The sequence below is a fragment of the Macrobrachium nipponense genome, chromosome 10 (assembly GCF_015104395.2).
Source record: "Macrobrachium nipponense isolate FS-2020 chromosome 10, ASM1510439v2, whole genome shotgun sequence".
NCBI classification, from domain to species: Eukaryota; Metazoa; Arthropoda; class Malacostraca; order Decapoda; family Palaemonidae; genus Macrobrachium; species Macrobrachium nipponense.
Genome location: NC_087204.1, coordinates 25,876,655 through 25,903,817, shown reverse-complemented (window position 1 = coordinate 25,903,817; position 27,163 = coordinate 25,876,655). Strand labels below are relative to the sequence as shown.

Here is a 27,163-nt window from a genome sequence, read left to right as displayed (position 1 = left end):
CTAAGGAGTGAAGCAAGATGATCTAAATTGTGGGAAAGATGGGAAAATTGGGCCTTTGTCCCCTAAAGGACTTAATCTCTGTATTGGCAAGATGTCATCTGCAGATTCTGTCATTATTATTTATATTTATTGCTGATATTTTACTTTTTCATTGTTACTGTACTGTGAATACTATAAAGTTTTTTTACACTCAATTTTCGTATTTAGCCCTCTGGACCTGACTACTGTACTGTTATAACTCTCAATGCATTTTTTTCTCACCAATATTATAACTGTTATTACCAGTATTATGATTACTATCTTTTATGCTACCTCAGCTATTTTGTGGATAAGTGCCGATTATTCACTTTTTTTTATCGTGTTGTCTCATGTATCTAGATTGTGTATGTTACTGTCTGTATTTTGTATATTCCATGTAAATGGCCCTGAGCTGAAATAAAGTTTATCATTATTATTATTATTGTATGTGTGAGTGTGGGGCGAGAGCTAGTATATTATAAGAGGTAAAAAAAGTAGATAAAAAAGGAGGTTACCCCCAAAAGGAGTTAAGAATAATGTGATAAGCTTAAAATCAAATGCTTATTCATTTTCCTAGTTTGTTTCGTGGAACTCACAATCTACGAGAAAGTTAGAAAAAGGCATCTCTCTCTCTCTCTCTCTTTTGAGATGAGGGTTAGACATCAGGAGAGAGGGTTTGCAGGGGTGAATATAAACTACCTTCTCAATTTTTTTCTTCTATTGGCAAAACCCGTAAAATCTACCTTCTTTTGCAACGATTTGGAAAGAAATAATGGCAAAACTTGGAAGAGAGAGAGAGAGAGAGTCAACGCGGAACCAGAGGAATTTATTTCTGGTGATAGAAATTCATTTCTCGATATAATGTGGTTCGGATCCCACAATAAGCTGTAGGTCCCGTTGCTAGATAACCATTGGTTCCTATCCACGTAACTTTGGAGTCTCGACCTTATGTAACTGGACTATAATATCTGAAATATGTCTCGATCGTTTGTAACTAGACTAAACTTAAGATCTTAAATAAACTTACGATCTTAAAATATAACCGTAATCGCATCGCCAAAGCCAGTCAAAACCAAGGTATACAGAATGGTCAGGTAGAGTCATTTGTGGGGTGTTGCGGCTTATCCCCCCGAGAGCCGCGCCACCTGGAGGCCAGGTCAGGGCGAGAAGTCATTCAGCTGCCGTTTCATTCAAATGCATATCACAGGTCACTTCAATCATCTCTGTATTGATTTATTTTTACATTCTTCGAATACAACCATAGTTTTGATTTTTTATATAATCTAAACTATTATCTAAATAATGCCAAACAACTGCGCCGTGTTTGGTTGTTATTCAAATAGTAGAAAAAAGGAGGTATCCTTTTTCCGATTCCTTCGTGATGAGGAAACAAGACGGAAATGGGTTCACCCTACTACTCATCGCATATGCAGTCAACATTTTGAAGAAAAAAATGCATATAAAAGCAGGAACTTCTTGGATCGCGAGCCCCAGCAATGAAATTCAGACGTATGAATGTGAGGAAAGCAGTGAAGCTTCTTTCGGAAACAACATCTAAAGCTTTAGATTTTTATGGAAGGCAGGGACTTTTGAAGAGCAAGTCCTGGGAAAGTACTAGGGACTTTATAAAGCTTGCCGACTCCTGGTTTGATGTGTTCAATTCAAGAGTACCTTATGACAGAAAAAAATCTAGACATGCTTATGGGATGCAATTCACGGTACAGAATAAAATCCTTGACAATACGAAGTGTACTGCTGAAACAATGCGAGTTTGCAAAAGTAATAAGATCTATCAGTTCCAAAAGGGACTTATTGTGAAATATAAATCCTTGCCAAGGTTGCATGATATGTTGAAAAGTAAATATGATGTATCATATATAATTACCTCCAGACTTAACCAAGATGGACTGGAAAACATGTTTGGCTGTCTAATTAGACAAATGGGTGCAACTTATGATCATCCTACGCCAGTTGAAGTCAAACACAGAATAAGGTCATATTTACTTGGCAAAATAAACTCTATAACCGGAAAAAATTGTAACTCGATGAAGGAGTGCGATTCTTCAAATATGTCGGAAGGAATGTTCATTAAAGAGAAAAGTTGTGAAAATAATGATTCAAATGAAACTGATCTTGAAAGAGAGCTTATGATTTCTGCAATGGTCTTTGCCTCTACTGAAGATGAGAAGATGCCAGAAGAAGACTCAGAAAACTTTGAAAATGAATTTCATGAAAGAACTTTAGAGAATGTTGCAGAGGGAGAGGGCCTTCGATATGTTGGAGGTTATGTGTCATCTAAATTTCCAGATTATCAGTTCTTAGGATGTAAACTGAAAAAAGTGAAAGGTACCTGGATTAGTGCAGTAGAGCGACATGATAATAAATTAACGGAACCAAGTGCTGTGTTTTTTGAAAAATTAAAGGTAATGGAGGCAATGGAGTATTATGCAACTTTGCACGCCATATTGAAAATTGTGTATCCTTGCATTTTAAAGTAATATTGTTTTTTGTCAGATGTCGGATGTTTTTTAGGATGAGAGCTCTGAATGCCCAAATTTTATCAAGTAGGCAAAGAAAGAAAAATATGCATAAATTAACTAAATAATGCCATGAAATTAAAAAAAAAAAAATTTCACTTTTACTAAGTATTTTTCATTTCCATTATGAGGCCAGATACTCTTATGTGTTACTATGTCTATCTATGTTATTTTATTAAATAATGTATTGTAAAATTGTAAATAAGCCTTTGTAAATAAATGCCAGGTCAAATGCTAATTGAATATTTTTTTTAAGTCCTGTCAAGCATATTAATTTAAGGTTTCTATTATATATTAGCGAGCCAAACATTATCAGTCCACGATTTTGTATGTGTAGTACAGTGACCTATATGAATTCAAAAGAGCACCAAACGTATACAAGATAACAGAGTGAGAAGGACATCTGACATTTAAAGGCCTAATCCCTTCGACCCAAGGTACTTGAGTTGTTCCCAAGGTAGTACTTGCCACAACCCCGCCCCCATCCGTGGCCACCGAGAGATAATCTCTCGGTGGCCACGCCCCATCTCCCATCTCCCACCTTACAGCACGGCCACCTGGCACCTACGCTTAGCCTCCCTCAATTAACTCTGCCCTCACGACTTAGTGTATCAGAGGCAGCTCGCCGACTGTGGATTAATATCCTATTATAATCCTCTGCCGTATTTCCTGGTCGCTTCCTCGGGACGTAGGCCTGCAAACTACTTTGTCGTCGTCGGCGTTGGAGGGGGGCTGGGCGGGGCTGGGGGTTAGGAAAGGCTAAAAGGGCCTGAAAAAGGTGTTTTGCGTTGGGGTAAAGATACAGGAATTTTAGGGTAGGATATTTATGATTTATTTATTAGAATGAAAAGTAAAAATAATTAATTAATCTGCACGTAGTTAAAAAGGACAGAACAATTATTTTTAATAAAATATTGCGTATTGCTTAAAAATTTTCGTTGATGAAACAAACCTCTACGTAACCGTAGATTTTAGCATGCGCATTGAGTAAGCTGGAGGTCGGATCACGCCTTGTTTTCTTTTCCTCATGAAACAGCGGAGTTTGGATTGGTTGGTTGGTTGGTCAGTTGGTTTTTATAATAATAATAATAATAATAAAATAATAACAATAATAATATCTTTTATTTCAGCTCAGGGCCATAAAGTTTAAGTGTAACACCAAGCACTGGGGCAGCAAAGGCCATTCAGCGAAACGATCACTTATTTTTTTTCACATTCTTAGATGCTGTTAAGAAAACCCGTCAAAAAAAAGTTCTTATTCGAAGCCGCATCTTCGAAAATGAATAGTGTATGAAAGACAATGAATAAACACCAGTTGCTGGAAGTGGATGGTGTTATTAATCGCCTTTCATTTATTAACTTTTAAGAGGTTGGGGGGTTGGACTAATGGGTTTTGGATGGAAAACATATGGCTGGTTTTCACTGGGGCATCTGAGGTTTATTTTCACATGATAGGCCGGGTGGAGGGAGTCCACGGTTCCTCGTCGAAAGATACAAAGGGAACCTGTTTGCCACTTCTCATTCCCTCTAATCTATGATAAGTTCTTGTCAGCGAGGCAATTTCTTTTTTTTGGTCGCTTGAACACGTACAGACAAACACACAGACACACACATTACATTTATATATCTATATATATATATATATATCTATATATATATATATATATATATATATATATATATATATATATATATCTATATATATATATAATTTTGCATCTCGAGTATAAAAGGCCCATTAAAACACCCTGGATTAAAGCTAAGGAATATGTTTCGGTGGACATATAGTCCTTAGCTTTCATCTAGAGTGCTTTAATGGGCTTGTATACAAATGAAGACGTATCCTGTTTTAACAGGAAGGACTTATTTACATACACACATACACACACACACACATATATATATGTGTGTGTGTGTGTGTGTGTGTGTGTGTATGTATGCGTGTGGTGTGTGGCCGTGTTTGGAGCGCGCCAGTGACTATAATTATAAACATTGACACACATATCACGTTGAAGAAACAATGTGAAATGTCTAGTCATCTAGTTAAAAGACTGCAAAAGTGCAATCCTTGACTATAAATGCAAAACGCAGAGAGAGAGAGAGAGAGAGAGAGAGAGAGAGAGAGAGAGAGAGAGAGAGAGCATTTTAGAAAGTCGTTCCGAGTAAAGGCTTGTACTACAAAAATCGCAGACAGTTTCAGAATGGTGTATCAAAACTAGACTTAACGCGCAATCCCGAGCAGCATTCAGAAGTTGGCTGAACGTTTTCGTCTCTTTTTTTCAGAATTCTACAAGAATGCTAAATTGGTTCTCGATCAAAATCCCCATTAAGCCCCTGATAAGTTATTTTTACGCGCTAAGTTAGTACGCGAGAGATACACACAGATGTCCAATTTAAAATCAAAACAATTTGCAACAATATAATGGAAAAAAAAGAAAACAATACCTACTGGCGATGCAAAACTATGAATTAAATTATCTGTGAACAATCATTGCCACTCCTCAATTTTTTAAAACCTCTCCCTTTTTCTTTTCCGAAATAAAGTCTCCCTCCGGAGTGGCCCATACTATCTACAGACCCATTTCTATCATTCAAGCCTTGCCCCTACGATTTTATAACAGCTTAACTACTGACTGGCATTGCGATGATGGCAGGGGTATACCGCTCCACTTCCATTTTCTCTCCTGGGCGATGATTATTCGTGGTCTCTTCCTGTAGAAGCGTCGCTTTTATCTGCATCAGGGGATGCTGCTACAGTGAGAGAGTGTCCCTCCCAGTGATTTGGAGAACTGTAGACTGAACGCCTTTCCTCGGTCGTGGCTAACCACCACTGAACCCAGCTTACACCTCGTAGGCTCAAAATTTTTGTCTGTAACCCAATCTTGGAAGAAACGCGGCCCTAAGTATTTCTCCACTGCCAGTCTCCGAAGATCACTGGCATCTTGAATTTCCGGCGGGAGGTTTTATTTTCCTGGGAGCGTTTAACTGGGGCGTGGAACCCTCGCATTCCCGTTCTAAGGCCATTTTGTAAAAAAAAAAAAAAAAAAAAAAAAAAAAAAAATTTAGTCCGAGTAGGATTTGACACGAAAAATGGGTCGTAAATATTGGTGCCAAGCTGGGGGTAAGGGCTCACGTGACACAAGCCAGGTTTGGATGAAAAGTAAACGTCCCTTGGTTGCCCATTTGGGCGGAACAAAGAACAAGGAATTTTCTCGAGCGCCTGTCCTATGGCAAGTGCTGGGCGAAGTTTGGCGCCAACTGAGTGGTCGACTGGGTGAGACATTTACCCTACTGACCTCCCAGTCATATAAACATGACCTCATGATGAGGTACCAGTCACAAAGGTTAGAAGCTTTTTGATCCATGTGAGATGTTCGGCATGCACTCGAGTTAAGTTTACGATCACATACTCAAGTGATGTAATGAAATTTCAAATATGATTAGGATGAAAAAGGATAAAAAAAAGTACGTTTGGCCACACCTTAAAAAATTAATAAGAGTATATTGACGATGAATAACACCGCCCACAATCTCATCAATATTGACGATGAATATCACCGCCCACTACCTCATCATTGGCTAATTCGAATCGAAGATGTGAAATGATACACCGGAAAGTACACGCTTAGATGAAGTTATGGTAACGGAAAGAAAATGTATAAACCTGCAAGAAATATTTACAGAGCTTAAAGCTTTCCGTCCGATCTTCCATAGACTTGATCACTACGCCTCAGAAGGATGAAAGAAAGCTTAAGTAAATACTTCTACACATACATTTCTTCTGGCTAGACAAGAGTATTATTACTGTGGATCCTTCCATGTGAAATCCAGGAATTTTACGAAATCCCTAGGGAATTTGTGAAACGACCAATTCGGCTAGGAACATTTGTAAAATGTATCTTTCACAGAAACGTTATGATCGGTGTTATTACCACGTATTCTGTGCAATAGTGATAGTTACTGAAGTCTCGAATGTAATATATATTCAGATTTCACAATAATATCTAAAATAACGTAATATGGGAAGAGATATCTTTGTTCCGAACCAGATGTACGAGTTTTCATCAGTCTGGATAAGTGTGTTGACATGATAGCGGTCGTCACCATAAGATTCTGTCTCAAGCGTTCGGTTGCATACAAGCTACTTGTCACGAGTTCGTCGTCCGTTTTTTAAACATGTCAATCTTAATTTAACAATCGTTCTACTGAACCCTTATGGTTCACTTTTTTTTTTTTAACTAAAGCTCATAACAATTGCACAGTGTTTCGTAAGATTACATTAGATCAGGGGTTGGGGTCCTAAACAGGTCATGTAGGTGGGGTCGCTGAGGTCGTCTTGGTGGCCACGCTGAGGTACCCCGAGGGTATGGTGGCCAGTCGTAAAAGTAGGCTACTCATAATATCAGACGCCAGGAGGTACAGTATGACACTTGTATACTGCAGTTATAACTGAGCAGCATGTTAAGTAGTGTTGAAATAATACCACCATATTGTAATGACCTAATCTGAGGAGTAGTATGTTATGAACTTAGGAAGTGTTAAAATAGTATCACCATTTTGTAATTGTCAAATTAGGTATCCTTTTATTTTAAATAAAATTTAAATTGTTTCTGTTTCACTTAAATAACACCATATGACCAAAATTCTCAGTAATGCTGTCAATGTAGAAATAAACATGTGTACTTGGGATATAAAAATAAACAAGTAAATAAAATAAGTGTATATATATATATATATATATATATATATATATATATATATATATATTGCTTTAGTTGAAAGGGCAGAATGGGGTCTTGCGTCGAAAACCTTGGGAACCTGAATAAATCGATTCTGCCATTTTTGTATCTCAAAACAATTATGCGGAATATCTCATCAAGCAATTTCTGGAAGTGACTTCATTGTTTTTCTAGAACATTCCATGACGTCATTTAAGTGTTTTGCATTAGAACTGTAGAGAGAATTTATATGCATTCTTATTCTGAGACTGTGTAGTGTGCGTGATACACACTCACTCTCTCTCTCTCTCTCTCGTTTTATTAAAGGGAACTAATAAACTTTTAAAGTAATTACTTGTAAAGTAAAGTTGCATGTTTTTCATATTCTGTGTTCACAGCCTTTTAGTTTTCACATTTTATAGTGTGGTACATTTGATATATTGACACATTTTGTGCTCTTTTGTCTTTACATTCATATTTGTTTGATTAACTTTTAAGTGTTTATTAAGGCTCTAGTATCGCATACTTTATTTAATTTCACACTTTACCATTTTTTATTTAATTTGTACTTACTTGGATTTCTTGTCAAATGTTAAGTATTTCTAAATAGTTTAAATTTTGCTTGATTAATTCAATTTCTTGATAAATTAATCATCTGTAATTTTCTAATAATTCAATTCAAGAATTAATATCTAAATAAATCTGTATTGGCCTTGGCTCCAACAAGGTGACCTCCACGGAATTATGGTGTGGCGGGTTCGTTTCCCGCTACCGATCATCATGACATCTTTAAAATTTCTTTGAAGTTGGATCTCGAGGCTTTGTAGTGACATAAGCGCATCCAAAAAAGAGCAAAGAATTTGAGAGTTTATGAAGACATTGTGGCTATTACAGTTTCATATGCATCTGATAAATATGACCAGTAGATTCTACAAATATTTTAATATATATATATATATATATATATATATATATATATATATATATATATATTATATATGTGTGTGTGTGTGTGTGTGTGTGTGTGTGTGTATAGAGAGAGGACAGAGAGACAGAGATACACACACAAACACACACACACACACACATATATATATATATATATATATATATATATATATTATATATATATTTAGAGAGAGAGAGAGAGAGAGAGAGAGAGAGAGAGAGCGATGACCAGTGGGTAACTAAACGAGTTCCCGGGAACGTTTTCGTTACAGGGAGGCAAATACAGTTCAAAACAATTATTCGTAGCAGCAACGTTGACGCCGCCAAGATCAACACTTCCCGGTTACACTAAACAGTCGGAATCCGCCATGACCCAGTAGGTCGACTGGGTTAGCGGCAGTCGGCTGACTCGTACTTTGCTTCAAAGACTTTTGATTGTAGTCTTCGGGGTTTTGTAAGTTTTTGGTTCCGATGACCTTATCTTCATGTAGAATTACAATTGAAATATAAGATTTTAGCCCAAAGGCCAAGCACTGGGACCTATGAGGTCATTCAACACAGAAAATGAAATCGAAAGTAGAAAGGTTCTGAACAGAAGGATAGCCTCGAAGCAGTTGCGCTATGAAGCAATTGTTAGAGAGGGTGGCAAGTCAGAAGGGAGAAAGAGAATATGAACGGAGGTGCAGTAAAAGGAATGAAAGGGAGCAAGAGCTAGGGACGATACAAAGGACCTTCAGCCATGCCTACAGTGTACCGTGTACCACGTAAGGTGCACTGACGGCACTAACCCCTTACGGGGCTTATCATCATATAGTATTGTAGTTTCCCTTCAAGGGCAATTATTAATGGTTACTGTTTTTCGAAACAACCAATCACGAGCAAGTAGTCGTGTTACTCATCGTCGCTGGACACGATTCATATCTATAAATATATTAATTTTTGTAATAAGTGATATCTCCTCTCTCTGTATCTTCCTCTACCTCCTCTTACTTCTACCAAATGATCACCATATTCTTTAGAGGCCTGAATTTTAAGTCAATGGCACCTGAGATGAACTTTCTGCTTGTAACATATATTACAAGCACTTTTCGCCCTTATCACTTTGTGCTAAATGCTTGTAATATCCGGGCTTAATTACACACATTAACCATTACACTAGCGAACAGCACACACAAGCATACGTGTGTGAGCGTGTGTGTCTCTGTGTGTGTAGTGTCTGGTCATCATCACATCATTAAAAAAATTAATAGTGTATAGTGACGATGAGTAACATTGCATACTCTATCGTGATTAATTAATTCGAAACGAAAGTAACAAATAATATATTATTACCATGTTAAGCCCTTCATGTCGCTCTGGTAATTCATATTTATACTATATATATACATATATATGTGCTGGTACTTACTTTCTTTGCACAGATCTAAGGTAACGTGTGCCGTGGAGGCTGTACTTTGGGGAATTAGGTAAGGGGTTCTGTTAGGATGAGAAATTAATTGATATGTTTCTTTGCATTAAGTTTATTCTTCGTTAGGGGTATTGGGGACACACGTTTTCCACCTTCTGAGTTACTGGGCTCTTGGACTGATAAAACTTAATTGGCACTTGTTGCAATTACGAGTCTATAGGCACGAGGGAAATTTACTGAGTATGATTGTCACTTTCAATGTCTTTGATTGCTTCGCACACCACACTTTTGCACCTGTTCTTCTTCTGGGATTTTCTTCTGTCCTTCTCTGTTTCACGGCCATGCACTGCCGTTCTCCCCTCAGGCTCCCCAGTTGTTCTCTCTCTTGGTTTCTCTGTTTCCCCTCTCTCTGCTCCCTTTTCTGCTTCGCTCTCTCTCTGTATCGCCTTTTTGTCAGTTGAAATCTCCTTAGCCCCGCCTTTGGATTTTTGGATTTTGACTGGGTGTGGCATTTTCTGAAAGACTTCTTGTGCCTTAGTGGCTGCAAACATTATACAAGACCGCCTTCCTGTCAGGTCTTCTACAGTAATTCGTAGGCTTTGAATTTGTATACGCCTCTTCTTCATGTCCTGGCTTCCTAAGGGGCGTATCCCTTGGTAACCAACCTCAGTACGTCATTCGTTTTGAATACCCCGTTTTTTGGGCTGTCTTATGACCAACATCATGGCTTTGATTCGTCGATACTAGAGGCCTTATATTCGGGAGGGTGGAGCACTTAAGAGTTCGGCACTGCCCCTCCTTTGAACAAACGGGGGTCATAGAATTACCTTTTTAACGTATGCCAGATGGCTCTCTCTGACCTGTTCACGAAGGGAACGCCGATTAGTCATAGGCGCTAATGAGAGTAGTTTCAATTTCTCGAAGGTGCCTGGGCGATATCCCTCGTCGACTATAATCTCTTGTGTTGGTCACTAATCGCTGGTACGGACAGAGGCTTTTTGGGGGTTTGATGAAAACCAGATGTCTAATGGCTAAAAGCCTAATGTTTGGAGTAACAAAATCCCTTCACTAAGAAAAATCATTATCGTATTATCCCTTTCCCTTTCTTCCTTATTATCCGTTTGGTGCCTTTTTCTTAAGTATTATTAAGTTATTGTCTTTTGGAACGACACTGTGCCCACACTTATTACATATATATATATGAATAATTATCAACATCACCGTGATTCATATAAATCATTCGAGCTACAAATGTCCTTTAATATCTAATTCGCTCTACCTCGGTATATGTATGAAAAATATATCAATTTATATGAATCACGGTGATGTGATAATTATTCATAATATGGCTACGTGCGTCAAACGTTCGAATTGGCTAACATGGTAGAGGGGGTTTCATATCATTCTAATTACGAAAAAACCGAGTTCGACGGTGATTTGTGAGGTCAGAATCAATATAAACTTATAACCTCACTTGTTAGCCGTGTCACTAACATCACTGTCGGTCCTGATTTCGTTCTTGTCCGTTGGACGGTGGTTCGATCCCCTGAGGGGACGAAATTATTATCAACTAAAAATTCCCCTTCGGTACATATATGAAAAATACATCAATTCCGAGGTAGAGCGAATTAGATATTTAAGGACATTTGTAGCTCGAATGATATATATATATATATATATATATATATATATATATATATATATATATATATATATATATATATATATATATATATATATTATATGTATATATACATACATATAACGAGAAAAGGAGAGCGAGGGTTAAGAACTACAACCATTTATTAGCCTAACGGATCTGGATATTTTCAAGCCTAAAAAGAGACATTACGCGTCGGTAATAAAATGTGATGGATGTCGTCTCATTCTACTAAGACTGAGATTTCCAAAACATTTCTGTGACTTTCGCCATAATCCGGAAATATATGATCCCCAGACTACCAGAGAGAGAGAGAGAGAGAGAGAGAGAGAGAGAGAGAGTAATTACCGGATAAATAATTTAACCTCGAGGGAATGAAGTCCACCATCAAGTTAAGTCCCACACATTTCTTTTAATCTGCTGACAATGAAGGCGTTCCGATTCTTTAGCTCAGCTCAGTCCCAAACCAGTCAACAACAACAACAACAAGTTCAGTTCGGCCTACACTAAAAAACAGTTTTCAAGAAAGCAGGAAAAAGAATAAACGCAAAGCAAAAACGGCGAAATAGAACAAACAAATATAAACAAGTATAAAACATGCATCAGCCTAACTATTCATACTAACACCAAGTTACTCATGGACTATTATAATAAACTTGTAAAGTAATTACTTGTAAAGTAATTTTAGGTACAAGGTAAAGTGACATGTTTACAGTTTTAAGTGAGGACTTAAAAATACTTGGTAAATTTATTTCATTTTTCCACATTTTGATTTTCTGTGTTTTATGAATTGTTTAATTCTTTTTAATTTACGTGTTTTCATATTCTGTGTTCACAGCCTTTTAGTTTTCACATTTTATATTGTGGTAAATTTGATACATTGACATATTTTGTGCTCTTATGTCTTTACATTCATTATTTGTTTGATTAACTTTTAAGTGTTTATTAAGGCTCTAGTATTGCATATTTTACTTAATTTCACACTTTACCATTTTTCATTTAATTTGCATTTACTCGGATTTCTTTTCAAATGTTAAGTATTTCTAAATAGTTTAAATTTTGCTTGATTAATTCAATTTCTTGATAAATTACTCATCTGTAATTTTCTAATAATTCAATTCAAGAATTAATATCTAAATAAATCTGTATTGGCCTTGGCTCCAACAAGGTGACCTCCACGGAATTATGGTGTGGCGGGTTCGTTTCCCGCTACCGATCATCATGACATCTTTAAAATATCTTTTAAGTTGGATCTCGAGGCTTTGTAGTAACAAAAGCACATCCAAAAAATAGCAAAGAATTTGAGAGTTTATGAAGATATTGTGGTTATTACAGTTTCATATGAATCTGGTAAAAATGACCAGTGGATTCTACAAATATATATATATATATATATATATATATGTAATAGTGTGGCACAGAGTGTGGCACAGTGTTGTTATTCCAAAGGCAATAACTTAATAATACTTAAGAAAAAGGCACGAAACGGATAATAAGAAAGAAAGAGGGATAAGAGAATGAAAATAATTAATTTACGAAGGTATCGTTTTCTCGGACTCGACCCAAAGCGATTAGGCGTTAGCCCACAGGCATCTGGTCTGCATCTCCAGGCATCTTCGAGAAATTGGAATCCAACCCATTACGCCTCATCTCCGATGATTAAGTGATTCTCTGGCACGCCCGACATTTGTGACACTTCAAGCGTCGGAGAATTAATGTAAGGTGGACCTTTTCAAGAGCCTTCTGTTTAATATAACCAAGGGAAATTCAAGGCTTCCTTGTTTCAAAGGTGGATCGTGTGAAAATCTAAGCTCCACCTTTCCAAAGATAGGCCTCTAGTATTGACGAATCAAAAGCCATGAGTGTTGGTCATAAGACAGCCCAAAAGGCGTATCAACGAATGACCTATGAGGCTACCAAATGGATACACCCCTTAGAAGCCAGGACATGAAGAAGGAGGCGTATACAAATTCAAAGCCTACGAATTACTGTAGAAGACCTGACAGGAAGGCGGTCTTGTATAATGTTTGCAGCCACTAAGGCACAAGAAGTCTTTCAGAAAATGCCACACCCAGTCAAAATCCAAAAATCCAAAGGCGGGGCTAAGGAGATTTCAACTGAACAAAAAGGCGAGACAGAGAGAGAGCAAGCAGAAAAGGGAGAGAGAAAAAAAGGGGAACGAGAAGCAGGAGGAGAGAAACAACCGGGGAGCCTGAGGGGAGAACTGCAGTGGCATGGCCGTGAAACAGAGAAAGACAGAAGAATCCCCAGAAGAAGAACAGGTGCAAAAGTGTGGTGTGCGAATCAATCAAAGACAGTGAAAGTGACAATCAATACTCAGTAAAATTCCCTCGTGCCTATAGACTCGTAATTGCAACAAGTGCCAATTAAGTTTTATCAGTCCAAAAGCCCAGTAACTCAGAAGGTGGAAAAACTTTATAAGTGCCCCAGCGAAGAATAAACTTAATGCAAAGAAAAATATCAATCTTCATTTCTCATCCAAAACGATAACCCTTTTTGCTAATTCCCCAAAGTACAGCCTCCACGGCACACGTTACCTTAGAGCTGTGTACGGAAAGGTAAGTACCGTCACAGATTTATTGGTGGCAGCGGTGGTACGATGAGATAAAGATTGATATGTGACAAGATTAATTGAGGTCGATAGGATAGGAAAGAGACAGACACAGCAAGAAATGGTGATTAGCGACGTGATACGAAGACACGAATGACAGTTAAAGACAGCGGCTGCGAAACGGAATCAAAAGTTTAGTGTCGGCATAAGAGATTCAATCCATTCACGCCACTCGAAAAAGAAAGTTTCAAAGACAGTTACCAGTGCTTCCCCAAATACAAAGACAGTTACCGAGTTGTAACAATAAAAGCGCTCCAAAAAAAGCCACCCACACTTTGCGAAAGTAAAACTCCACTCTGAAGAACAAGAACAGTCGTTCCACTAGAAGAACAAGATTTGTCGAACGCCTAAAGAATATATCAAGAGGAAAGAAAACAATTCCGAAAACGCCATCAGTCAACGCAATCGAGAGAGAGAGAGAAGTCCCCTTCCCGCAGACGTAACAAACGCATCATTCAACGCGCTGGTAGGCGAACGCAAGCTGTTCAGACGTAAACCGGGAGTCGAAGACGACGAAAGAAGTTAACGTCCAAAATAATATCCTCACACTTACATAACATCAAACTTTATTGAAAGTAAATTACGCGATTAACATTTCAGTTAGGACAATTTTCGGGTAATTTCAAGATTTAAAAGATTTTCACTCTGAACCTTTTTTTTTTCTTTGGGTGCAACGAAACTACTATTATTTCTTTAGTTTACTAATTGATAACTAATCAGCTACTAAGACCTTTTCCCGAAACATTTGTATTTACTAACCAATAACTTTTAAAGTTTAATTTCTAATTTTGATTGTGTCATTTTATGGTTATTTTTTGTGATTTTGGTTGTTTTGTGATTTCTTGTACTTGTTTTTTTTGTTTTAGTATTTGCTTTTTACTTGTTACGTCGAGTGAATGTTTACTTGTTTTTATTTTTTTGTTTGTTTAGGATAACAAGGGTAACTCACGAGAGGTCTCTCGTTAGCGTACGGTTTACGGTCAGTTCAGTATCGTTTTACCAGAACTGTTAAGAGGGTTTTTGTTGTTATTTAAGAATCGCTTACCGGTAACGTAAGACTTGAGAATATTTCTGGGGAAAATTCTATTTTTTTGGTGATCGAATACTTAGTAAAAAACAGTTTATTGTTTTATTATCATTTTCTTTGGGATATTACTGTCATAACTTGATACTTTTAAGATATACCAGTACTTAAGAAAATTTCCATTAACGAGTCGATGGTCAAGGAGAGACCGACTCCTTATCAGAACGTAAGAACGCCTGTGCTCACGAGAAGTCAAACAAGGAAGCCTTGAATTTCCCTTGGTTATATTAAACAGAAGGCTCTTGAAAAGGTCCACCTTACATTAATTCTCCGACGCTTGAAGTGTCACAAATGTCGGGCGTGCCAGAGAATCACTTAATCATCGGAGATGAGGCGTTAATGGGTTGGATTCCAATTTCTCGAAGATGCCTGGGAGATGCAGACCAGATGCCTGTGGGCTAACGCCTATCGCTTTGGGTCGAGTCCGAGAAAACGATACCTTCGTAAAATTAATTATTTTCATTCTCTTATCCCTCTTTCTTTTCTTATTATCCGTTTCGTGCCTTTTTCTTAAGTATTATTAAGTTATTGCCTTTGGAATAACAACACTGTGCCACACTATTACATATATATATATATATATATATATATATATATATATATATATATATATATATATATATATATATATATATATATATATATATATATATATATATCAGTAGATGCACTTGACTTCATAAATAAGCGAATTCCACAGGAAAATGATAGTCAGAAATCCAAGCGCTTTCGTCTTTACTCAGACATTGTCAAGGAGTTAATGAAGTACAATTGGAGAGAAAGGTCTCAGGTACAACACAAGATCAAAAATACCAGATGGTTAATTGTCAAAAGGGTAAAAATTAAAAAAGATAATCCAGGATTATCGGATATCACAGTCACAAACCTAAACAGATTGACCTTAACCGAAATTACAAAGTTTCTTTACAGTCCAAAACATGTAAAAACTGAATATATTAATTTTGTTGCTTATATTTATCTACAACTTTTTTCATTATGAAAGCATCAAGTTTAAATAAACCAAGACTTAAATTTAGAACATTTCTATTATTTGACTTGATGAAACAAGATTCAATGATATTACTTTTAACTGTGTCATTACATGGGATTAAGGCTCTTGCTTGACTCCAGTTAATAGGATGGTCTAAATCTCTCATATGTACGAATAATGCATTCGATATTTGCCCAGTTCTCACAGAATATTGATGTTGTTTGAGACGTTATGAAAGAGATTTACCGGTCTGTCCGTAATAGACTTTATCACACTTTTTGCAAGGAATTTCATATATGCAGCCTGGAAGATCTTTAGGAGAATGTTTGATTACTAAACTCTTGGCATTAATATTACTGAAAACAACATTTATGTTAAAAAGCTTTAAAATTCTAGGAATATCTAAAAACCTTTCATCATAGGGTAATCTTAGAATGTTATGCTTACTAAATTCAAGTTTGTTATTAGTTGAATAAAACGTTTTTCTAGCTCTTTTCCATGCCACATCTACAAAAGTCCTTGGGTATTTAAGTTTCATTGCAATATCATAAATAGTTTTAATTTCAGCATCAATAAACTGCGGGCTACTGACACGTAAAGCCCTTAGAAACATCCCAGAAAAAACAGAGAATTTAACATTTTGATGGTGATTGGAGAAGTTATGAACAAAAGAGGCAATGTTAGTTGATTTTCGAAAGACTGAAAAGGTGAAATTTCTATCATTTCTATGGACAGTTACATCAAGAAAATTCAAATTACAATTTCTTTTTTCCTCTACAGTAAATTTTATAGAAGGGACTAAATTATTGAGATTATTAAGGAATTCCTGGAGATTTTCGTGAACTGGCCAAATACAGAAGATATCATCCACATATCTAAACCAAATAACTTTTTGGGCAAAATTCTTGGTAAGAGTTTTGTCTCAAAAAATTCCATGTAAATATTGCTAAGGACAGGAGATAAGGGATTACCCGTAGCCATGCCAAACTTTTGTACAAAAAATTCCCCATTAAAACAAAATTTACTATCTTTGATACATAACCTTATGAGACTAATGAGGTATGCCACATTTAAGGGAATGTCATGACGTTCTAATTCCTCCTCCACATATTCAAGTAAGTCATCTACAGGCACTTTTGTAAATAAAGAGATAACATCAAAACTAACCATATTAAAATCAAAATTCAAATTTAAACTATTCAATTTGTTTATAAAATCAACATTGTTTTTAACATTCGTGTTAGAAATGTTTCCTACCAAAGGAGTAAGAATTTTTACAAGCCATTTAGATAAATTATACGTAACTGAGCCCACTGAACTAATGATTGGTCTGATAGGGTTATTGATTTTATGTCTTGACTAAACCATACATATAAGGTAATGAAACCATACATTTAAGGTAATGAAAAAAGTTGAAGATAAATACAAGCAACAAAATTAATATATTCAGTTTTTACATGTTTTGGACTGTAAAGCAACTGTAATTTTGGTTAGGGTCAATCTGTCTAGGTTTGTGACCATGTGATATCCGAAATAATCCTGGGATTATTCTTGTTTAATTTTTACCCATTTTGACAATTAACCATCTGGTATTCTTGATCTTGTGTTGTACCTGAGACCTTTCTCTCCAATTGTACCTCATTAACTCCTTGACAATGTCTTAGTAAAGACGAAAGACTAAAGCGCTTGGATTTCTGACTATCATTTTCCTGTGGAATTCGCTTATATATATGTGTGTGTGTGTGTGTGTGTGCGTGAGTGTTTGTGTGTTTGCATGAGAGAGAGAGAGAGAGAGAGAGAGAGAGAGAAAATACACACACAAACACACACACACATATATATATATATATATATATATATATATATATATAGAGAGAGAGAGAGAGAGAGAGGAGAGAGAGAGAGAGAGAGATGACGATGACCAGTGGTCAAGTAAACGAGTTCCCGGGAACGTTTTCGTTACAGGGAGGCAAATACAGTTCAAAACAATTATTCGTAGCAGCAACGTTGACGCCGCCAAGATTAACACTTCCCGGTTACACTAAACTGTCGGAATCCGCCATGACCCAGTAGGTCGACTGGGTAGCGGCAGTCGGCTGACTCGTACTTAGCTTCAATGATTGTAGTCTCGGGGTTTTGTAAGTTTTTGATTCCGATGACCTTATCTTCATGTAGAATTAGAATTGGAATATAAGATTTTAGCCCAAAGGCCAAGCACTTGACCTATGAGGTCATTCAACGCAGAAAATGAAATCGAAAGTAGAAAGGTTCTGAACAGAAGGATAGCCTCGAAGCAGTTGCACTATGAAGCAATTGTTAGAGAGGGTGGAATATGAACGGAGGTACAGTAAAAGGAATGAAAGGGAGCAAGAGCTAGGGACGATACAAAGGACCTTCAGCCATGCCTACAGTGTACCACGTGAGGTGCACTGACGGCGCTAACCCCTTACGGGGCTTATCATCATATAGTATTGTAGTTTCCCTTCAAGGGCAATTATTATTGGTTACTGTTGTTTCGAATTAACCAATCACGAGCAAGTAGGCGTGTTACTCACCGTCGCTGGACACGATTCATATCTATAAATGTATTAATTTTTTTAATAAGTGATATCTCCTCTCTCTGTATCTTCCTTTACCTCCTCTTACTTCTACCCAACGATCACCATATTCTTTAGAGGCCTGAATTTTAAGTCAATGGCACCTGTGATGGACTTGTTCCATATAAATAACGGTTTAAGACAACGAAGAGTAAAAGTTTATTTCTGCCTTTTTGCTTTCTGCTTGTAACATATATTACAAGCACTTTTCGCCCTTATCACTTGTGCTAAATGCTTGTAATATCCGGGCTTAATTACACACATTAACCATTACACTAGCGAACAGCACACACAAGCATACGTGTGTGTGCGTGTGTGTCTCTGTGTGTGTAGTGTCTGGTCATCATCACATCATTAAAAAAATTAATAGTGTATAGTGACGATGAGTAACATCGCATACTCTCTCGTGATTAATTAATTCGAAACGAAAGTAACAAATGATATATTATTACCATGTTAAGCCCTTCATGTCGCTCTGGTAATTCATATAATTATACTATATATATACATATATATATGAATAATTATCAACATCACGTGATTCATATAAATCATTCGAGCTACAAATGTCCTTTAATATCTAATTGGCTCTACCTCGGTACATGTATGAAAAATATATCAATTCCGAGGTAAAGCGAATTAGATATTAAAGGACATTCGTAACTCGAATGATTTATATGAATCACGGTGATGCGATAATTATTCATAATATGGCTACGTGCGTCAAACATTCGAATTGGCTAACTTGGTAGAGGGGGTTTCATATCGCTTCTAATTACGAAAAAACCGAGTTCGACGGTGATTTGCGAGGTCAGAATCGACATAAACTTATAACCTCACTTGTTAGCCGTATCACTAACGTCACTGTCGGTCCTGATTCCGTTCTATTATATATATATAGTATATTATATAATATCTATATATATATATATATAATAATATATTGTATATATATATATACATATAATGAGAAAAGGAGAGCGAGTGTTAAGAACCACCACAATTTATTAGCCTAACGGATCTGGATATTTCCAAGCCTAAAAGAGACATTACACGTCGGCAATAAAATGTGATGGTTGTCGTCTCATTCTACTAAGACTGAGATTTTCAAAACATTTCTGTAACTTTCGCCATAATCCGAAGAATATATGATCCCCAGACTACCAGAGACGAGAGAGAGAGAGAGAGAGAGAGAGAGAGAGAGTGTGTGTAATTACCGGATAAATAATTTAACCTCGAGGGAATGAAGACCACCATCAAGTCCCACCCATTTCTTTTAATCTGCTGACAATGAAGGCGTTCCGATTCTTTAGCTCAGCTCAGAGTCCCAAACCAGTCAACAACAACAACAACAACAACAAGTTCAGTTCAGCCTACACTAAAAAACAGTTTTCAAGAAAGCAGGAAAAAGAATAAACGCAAAGCAAAAACGGCGAGATAGAACAAACAAATATAAACAAGTATAAAACATAGATCAACCTAACTATTTTATACTAACACCAAGTTACTCATGGACTAGCCACTACGCTAGACCAAGGTGGTGGTAATATTAGGCTTAAAACACCCTGACCAAAGATCTCCAATTTCCTCTGAAAAATTAGCGTCTGCCCCTCCCCTAAATGCCACTACTTCTCCTCATCCCCAACAAACTCGCCCTTTTCTTTCCCATCACTACATCTCATGCCAAGGGCTAGACCGATACCCATTTACCCTCCCCCAGAGCTTCCAAAGCTGCGAAACAACCTGCTCCCGGGTAATCGCTTCTCTCATCTATCCGCTTTAACTAGACAGCATCGTCACTTACGTGTTTTCCAAGATGCGAATTGAAATACTGAGAAGCATGGAAAATGAATCCGTCGTCACGATGGACACGTGTTTGTTCGTCTCTCTCTCTCTCTCTCTCTCTCTCTCTCTCTCTCTCTCTCTCTCTATGTGCGTGTGTGTGTGTGTGAAACTTTCTAACTGACAACTCCTGGTCACATTTTTCCCCAGACACCAGGGTTAACCAGGGACCTAAAGTAAACTGTACTATCCCAACGTGTGTGTGTGTATTCAGCTGTATTCTTTTCAATGACAAAAATAAAATATAATGATGTATACCTAAACCACTATGAAAAAAAATGAAGAAACAGCTGAGGAAATAAAAGAGGAATTACCAAGTCTTATTTTTCCCCCAACAGGATTAGGCCTACTTGTTTATCCTGTCTTTCTATAGTGAAGCGCATTAGACGCATGCATGATATATTATATATATATATATATATATATATATATATATATATATATATATATATATTAATATTATATGTAAGTGCACATATATTGATCATAATTATATGAATCCATATACATATGTATAAATAAATCAGGTAGCCTATAATCAATCTGTTACCTTTTATCTTACCAATAACTGCAGTTATATATGAGTTAGTATATGGATTAATGAACCAGTTATATAAAAGTTAGCATAAAAATCAATGAATCCGTTAGCATAAAAATGAATAATTTTTATATCACTTCATATATGAATTTTTTAACAGTTAAAATATGATTTTTATCATGTTAATCTTTATTCTATGCAATTATCAGAGTACATTAGTATTTTCTGTAGCATATGTATCTTAATGAGATGAAGTGAAAAACTGTATCAGTATATATCACATGATCACTATTATTTACGAATATCATCATATGCATATTATGTCTTATATCTTATTACTTGAATCTGTATTTGTGTACACAAAATTTTTTTTTTACTTATAAGTATTTTCTATATATCTATATATATTCACATAGTGTCTGTATCACACTCCTATAAGTCAAATGCAAGTCAAGCTTGAGTAATATTCAGTGGTTGGTTTTGTAGCTGACCGAGCTTTTATGTAAGTGATTACATAATAAAAATATGGAATGTTATTCCATATATATAAAAAACTAAAACTAAAGAGGTCAACCAGATTGCTTGCAGGAATGTGATCAGACCAGAGACGATAAAGTATTCTAAGATTGCGTATACAAAAAAGTAGGCTAAGTTGACATGCCGTCACCTGTGGTCATTCATTTGTTTTGAAACATTAGTCCAAGCTTCCTGCTTGAGACAACTACCGCGACCTATAATTCAAACGGCCTACGTGATTTCTAATGTGTCTCATTTGTATGTATGTTCATATGTTCGAGCTACTGTCTGCTTCCTTTATGACTTGTAACCGAGATGGTAGTGAGAAGAGAACAGAATTAGCCATCATATTGGCAGAAGCGATCAAGCCATCGTCATTGGAAGACCTGTACAATCCTATTTGATCTTCATCATGTAATCTCAGAGAATAGAACTATTTTTTATACTTCGTGTTTTCTACTAGAAACCTCACATCAGAAAAGATATCATCATGATATATATATATATATATATATATATATATATATATATATATATATATATATATATACTTCAGGGGTACCATAATACATCAGCAGAAGGCCATGTTTATTAAAAACGTTTCACACACAATTCTCGGTGCATCATCAGTCTGTGAACAATAAAAGTAAACACATTAAACCATAAATTTTTAATTACCTTGTAATTTTGTGAATTCCCTTTTATAATGTGTTTACTTTTGTTGTTCACAGACTGATAATGCACCGAGAATTGTGTGCGAAACGTTCTTAATAAACTATGGCCTTCTACTGATGTATTTATGGTACCCCTGAAGTATTATCTTTGCCGACTGGAGACTCTCTCTCTCTCTCTCTCTCTTCTTTCTCTCTCTCTCTCTCTCTGTATATATATATATATATATATATATATATATATATATATATATATATTATATATATATATATAATATATATGAATAACTTGATCACGAAGTATATAAAACGTGATGCTATGTATAAATAAAGATTTTTTGCCACGAAGGAAAAAATGAAAAAGCGAGATGCCAAGTACTTTCGGTCCTGTTCGGACCCTTTACTGAGAGTCCGAACAGGACCGAAAGTACTTGGCTATCTCGCGTGGCAAAAAACCTTTATATATATATATATATATATATATATATATATATATATATATATATATATATATATAGTAGTAGAGAGAGAGTTTTGATGAGGACACATTTTGACGAAATCCAGAATCTAAGGTTCCGCCGTGTAAGGGAAAAAATGGCTATAGACCAAAGTCCTAGGAGAGTCACAACCAATTTAATACAATACACAAATTAAATTTATAAGATGAAGATTCGTGACTTGTCTACTGACAAAGTAATTTTATAATGGTATGATTTATATTAATAAATTTAACGCCAATGGAAACGGGATTTTCTCCAAGACCGTAAGCGAAGTAAAGTTGGCTCTCTCTCTCTCTCTCTCTTTAGACAGACTGAGCCTACGACCTTTCACGACCACGACCAAGGGTAAGGACATTATCTCTTCTCTTTAGAATCTGAGCCTACGACCTTCCACCACCATGGATAAGGGACTCTCTCTCTCTCTCTCTCTCTCTCTCTCTCTCTCTCTCTCTCTCTCTCTCTCTCTCTCTCTGGCATATAAAATAAAGCCAAGTTAACGTTGTGGCTGCAAAAATTGAAGACCCCGTATTTTGTCACAGGAATGTACTGAAACCAATTCATTCACAAAATCAAAATAAATATCTAATCCTATTCAAGGTAGTGGGAGAATGACACGCATTGGTAAGTAATAGAAGTATAATTCATTTTTCCCTTGGATTCGGCAAAGGGAATCATATCACACCCATGGGGACCTCCTACACCCTTTGATCTCTTAGGGTAGGCACCTTAATGCCACAGGGTCATACGCATCCTGCCCTGGTAGAAATTTTAACCAGCCAGAGCTTAGGACTCCCTCGAAGCATTTTTTAACACGACGGATTAGTATGATGCGTGACATATCTCACAATGATTCGTCGACTGTTTGCGTTAGAATTGGTTATTTCGTTGTAGTTTCGTTCACTTTTCACGATTCAATGCATCGTGCCCTTACTTTTCGTTTTAAGTATTCTTTACATATTGTTGATGTATTCACATTTTTAAATATTTTATTGGATACCGAAATTTCTGGGGTTAATCGTGACCTCAATCTCTTCCAACATCCTCTCATTCATAAGCCATCCAGCTGTAGACACAACTGCTGTAGAACGCCCAAACTGGTCTGGATCGATGAATATGAACTACCCTAAACTAGCCGAGCAAGCAAAATATTTGAGAAAAAAAAATCGCTGATAAACCCAATCAAGTTTTGCATGTGCAATGCAAAAGCTTTCTGAAACAGGCGATACAGTTTCGTCCATAAAGCAAAACACGAACCACCTCAGCGCTTTTGCAGAACGAACTGCTGAAAAACGACCGACAACAGCCTGGTTTTGTAACGCAAGCAAATATTTATCTTGTGAGTTAGCCTTCTCGAATTCTGGCTGCTGTCATTTTGCACTGATGACGCTCCGCTGCACAGAGCACTAAAGAACGTATCGCTCAGGGGAAACTGAATTTAAAATAAATGGTTAGTGAAGGTCCCTTCAATATTATTTTGCCTTATCTTTTGTGAAATAATTTTCATGGCTATAGGCCTGTAAGGGCTTCCACCAGGAAGGGTAATAATATAATAATAATAACAGTAGTTTTTAGCAGTTTCTTTCAATGGCATATTTCATATATTTATGATTGCACATTTAAAAAGAAAACATGCTGTTAGTTACTTCTTGGGGCTTGGGGGATGAGGGGGGGGGCAAATAATAATATTTAAAATAGGCCAACTACTCAGCAGTCTCGCTCTCTATGAAAAAAGAATATCAGAAAAAAAAGAAACATTTGAATAACAATAATATAATAATAATAATAATAATGGCCAAGACCTGATGCATATTGTAACTTATTAAAGATATGAGGATACAAGAACAACGCTTTAGTAGATTTTACCATCCAGTCTTTTTTCTTTCTTTCTTTTTTTACTAACTGGAAGCAACAAAGAGAGAGAGAGAGAGAGAGAGAGAGAGAGAGAGAGAGAGAGAGAGAGAGAACTCATAAATCCTATCTTCTTCTATCCCACCGTTATCACTACATTGTGGGGTCCTAAAACTGAAAGTGGCCCAGACCCAGATCCTATTTTCAGACGTTAGAAGAAGAAGGAAGAACAAAAGAAGGGTGAGAGAGATAAAAATATGGAAACCATAAATAAATGGTGATATAGTAGCTACATAACCAACCAAATACCTCACCTCATATATATATATATATATATATATATATATATATATATATATATATATATATATATATATATATATATAGATGTAACGGTTGCAGAAACATTCTCAAGCAACGGCCTGGTTACTGCCCTTAAGCCTCGCCTCAAGAGATGAGTGGCTGCCCAAGCACGTGATTGTACCTCTCCCGTCTCATCTCACTCACTCCGACCACCCCCCCCCCCCCCCCCCTACACGCAAAGCCACTTCCGTCATCGAAGGTCTTCACTGTGCCCTAAGGACTCTGTCAGTACCCTTATCAGTTGCTATAGCGACAATTATGTGAAATCAGGCGGAGAAACGAACTAAAAGTAATATAAATAAAATGAAACATCAGATTTCGCTAACATTAGGTAAAACGAGTTGAGGCCAAGCATTTTTTTGTGAGGGTGAGGTTGGGTTGGTGGTTGGGGAATACATTATTAAGCAATGTGACTCTCCCACTTTGATGGAGGATTAGATTACTAGGTCATTCAGCGAATCATTGTTTCTAAGTATTCAGCGACCCATCATCGTGGCTTTAACGTGTTACACATTTAAAATATACAGCTCACAAGTTCAATTCGACACGATGAGAAATTATAAGGCTTAAGGTTCATTGGGCGGTAGGATTTATTGTCTTAGTTCCAAGTCGTGATTTGATGCAGAGCTAGTTTCTTAAAGGAAGGTTATAATGCCATGTGGGTATTTAAGGCGGATATCATCACAGTAACCCTTTGCATTATAAATTAGTACTACGGATTGTATTCAACGAAGTTACTGAGATACTTAATGCAACAATAAGATATAAAAAGCATTAATGAAGTTATATGCTATATACTACTCGGTTATAAAAAACATTAATAATGTAAAATGCGACTACTTACAACCGAGGTCAGTATGATCACCACACGATAAAATCACTGTCATAGTCTCACTAATACACACAATTAGTCTTCTGTTGTTGGTTGACCCTTGGCCTTATGCAAGCACGGGAACTTATGCCCTCCAAGGACGAGAGAGAGACCCGAAAAAATAGTGTCGGACACTGCCTCCGACTGAGGCTGCGGTTGTCCACCCGACAGAAAACTTTACAAAGACTGCTCCTCCCACAACCACTTCGGCTGCAGTCTAAAAAGTGACTGAGTGTGTGAGACTGTGAGTGACTGACTGAGCGGCGAGCCTGAGCCCTGACGGTCCGACACCAGACTCCGAGTGATTCGTGAAGGGAATGGCGACTGGCGAGAAAGAGAATCGTTTCCTTGTTGTTTCTCCGTAATCACTAGAGTGGTCAGAGTGTATGTGACCTCGAGCGGCCATATTGAAAGGTTTCAGTCCAGCTCATGCCTCATAGTACTATACGTTATTACTATTATTATTTTGATCTTTTTTGCTATAATTATCATCTTATTATTATTACTATTAATGATATTTTTTACCATTATTATTATTATCTTTATTATTATATTATTTTATTATCAATTAACAGGATCTAAGTAGTGTCTAGCATAAATGGTTCGTGTAAATTACAGGACTTTCTTAGCATACATTCACTAAGCACTAACTAAACAGTAATGTACAATCACTAAGCACTAACATTCACTATGTACTTACACTCACTAAACACTTACTATACACTCACACTCACTTAAACAAACACTTGCTCTACATTCATACTCACTAAACACTCATTAAACACTAAATAATCGGTAAACCCTGAATTCTCATTAAACATCTAAACACTCATTACTTAGTACTCACAAAACATTCATTAATATATATATAATATATATATATATATATATATATATATATATATATTAGTTTATCAAAGATTTGAAAAAGTGCCTTTTCGGCATCTTGGCATTGCTCGTTAAAAATTAACATTTGTGTTAAATATCTTTAGTGACGTCACTTTCTTTCAGAAATCTCACATATCTAGACTTATTTTTATTATTTTCTTCTCTCTCTCTCTCTCTCTCATCTCTCTCTCTCTCTCTCATCTCTCTCTCTCTCTCTCTCTTCGACTTCAGTTCCTCCTCTTGATATAATTTTCAGAAGATAATACTTCAAAATGTAGTACTCATAATTTGTATAACGAGGAAAACAAAAAATTAAATATAATAAATATAATGAAAATGTCTAAGTTCCTATTCTCATAATCAATCAACATATTTTTGATATGATAATACACAGTAGTAGCTCAGGGTTCAAACTTAATCCTTTCCAGAGGGACGATCAACGTAAGATTTGTTCGAGATATGAAACAAATATTCCCATAAGAAATAAAGGCAATCAGGATCATTCCTTCCAGCCAATCCCAAAAGTCCTTTTC

The 27,163-nt window shown here is 36.4% G+C and overlaps 1 protein-coding gene across 1 annotated transcript in view; it reads right to left on the bottom strand.

Annotated features, from left to right (window-relative positions):
- The window catches only part of LOC135223493 (uncharacterized), a 59,178-nt gene extending 33,128 nt beyond the window's left edge, over window positions 1–26,050 (bottom strand). The window contains exon 1 of the mRNA XM_064261930.1: window positions 25,716–26,050. The gene's annotated coding sequence lies outside the window, so the exon portion shown is untranslated. The remainder of the gene's footprint in view (window positions 1–25,715) is intronic.
- Window positions 26,051–27,163: the final 1,113 nt, after the last annotated feature.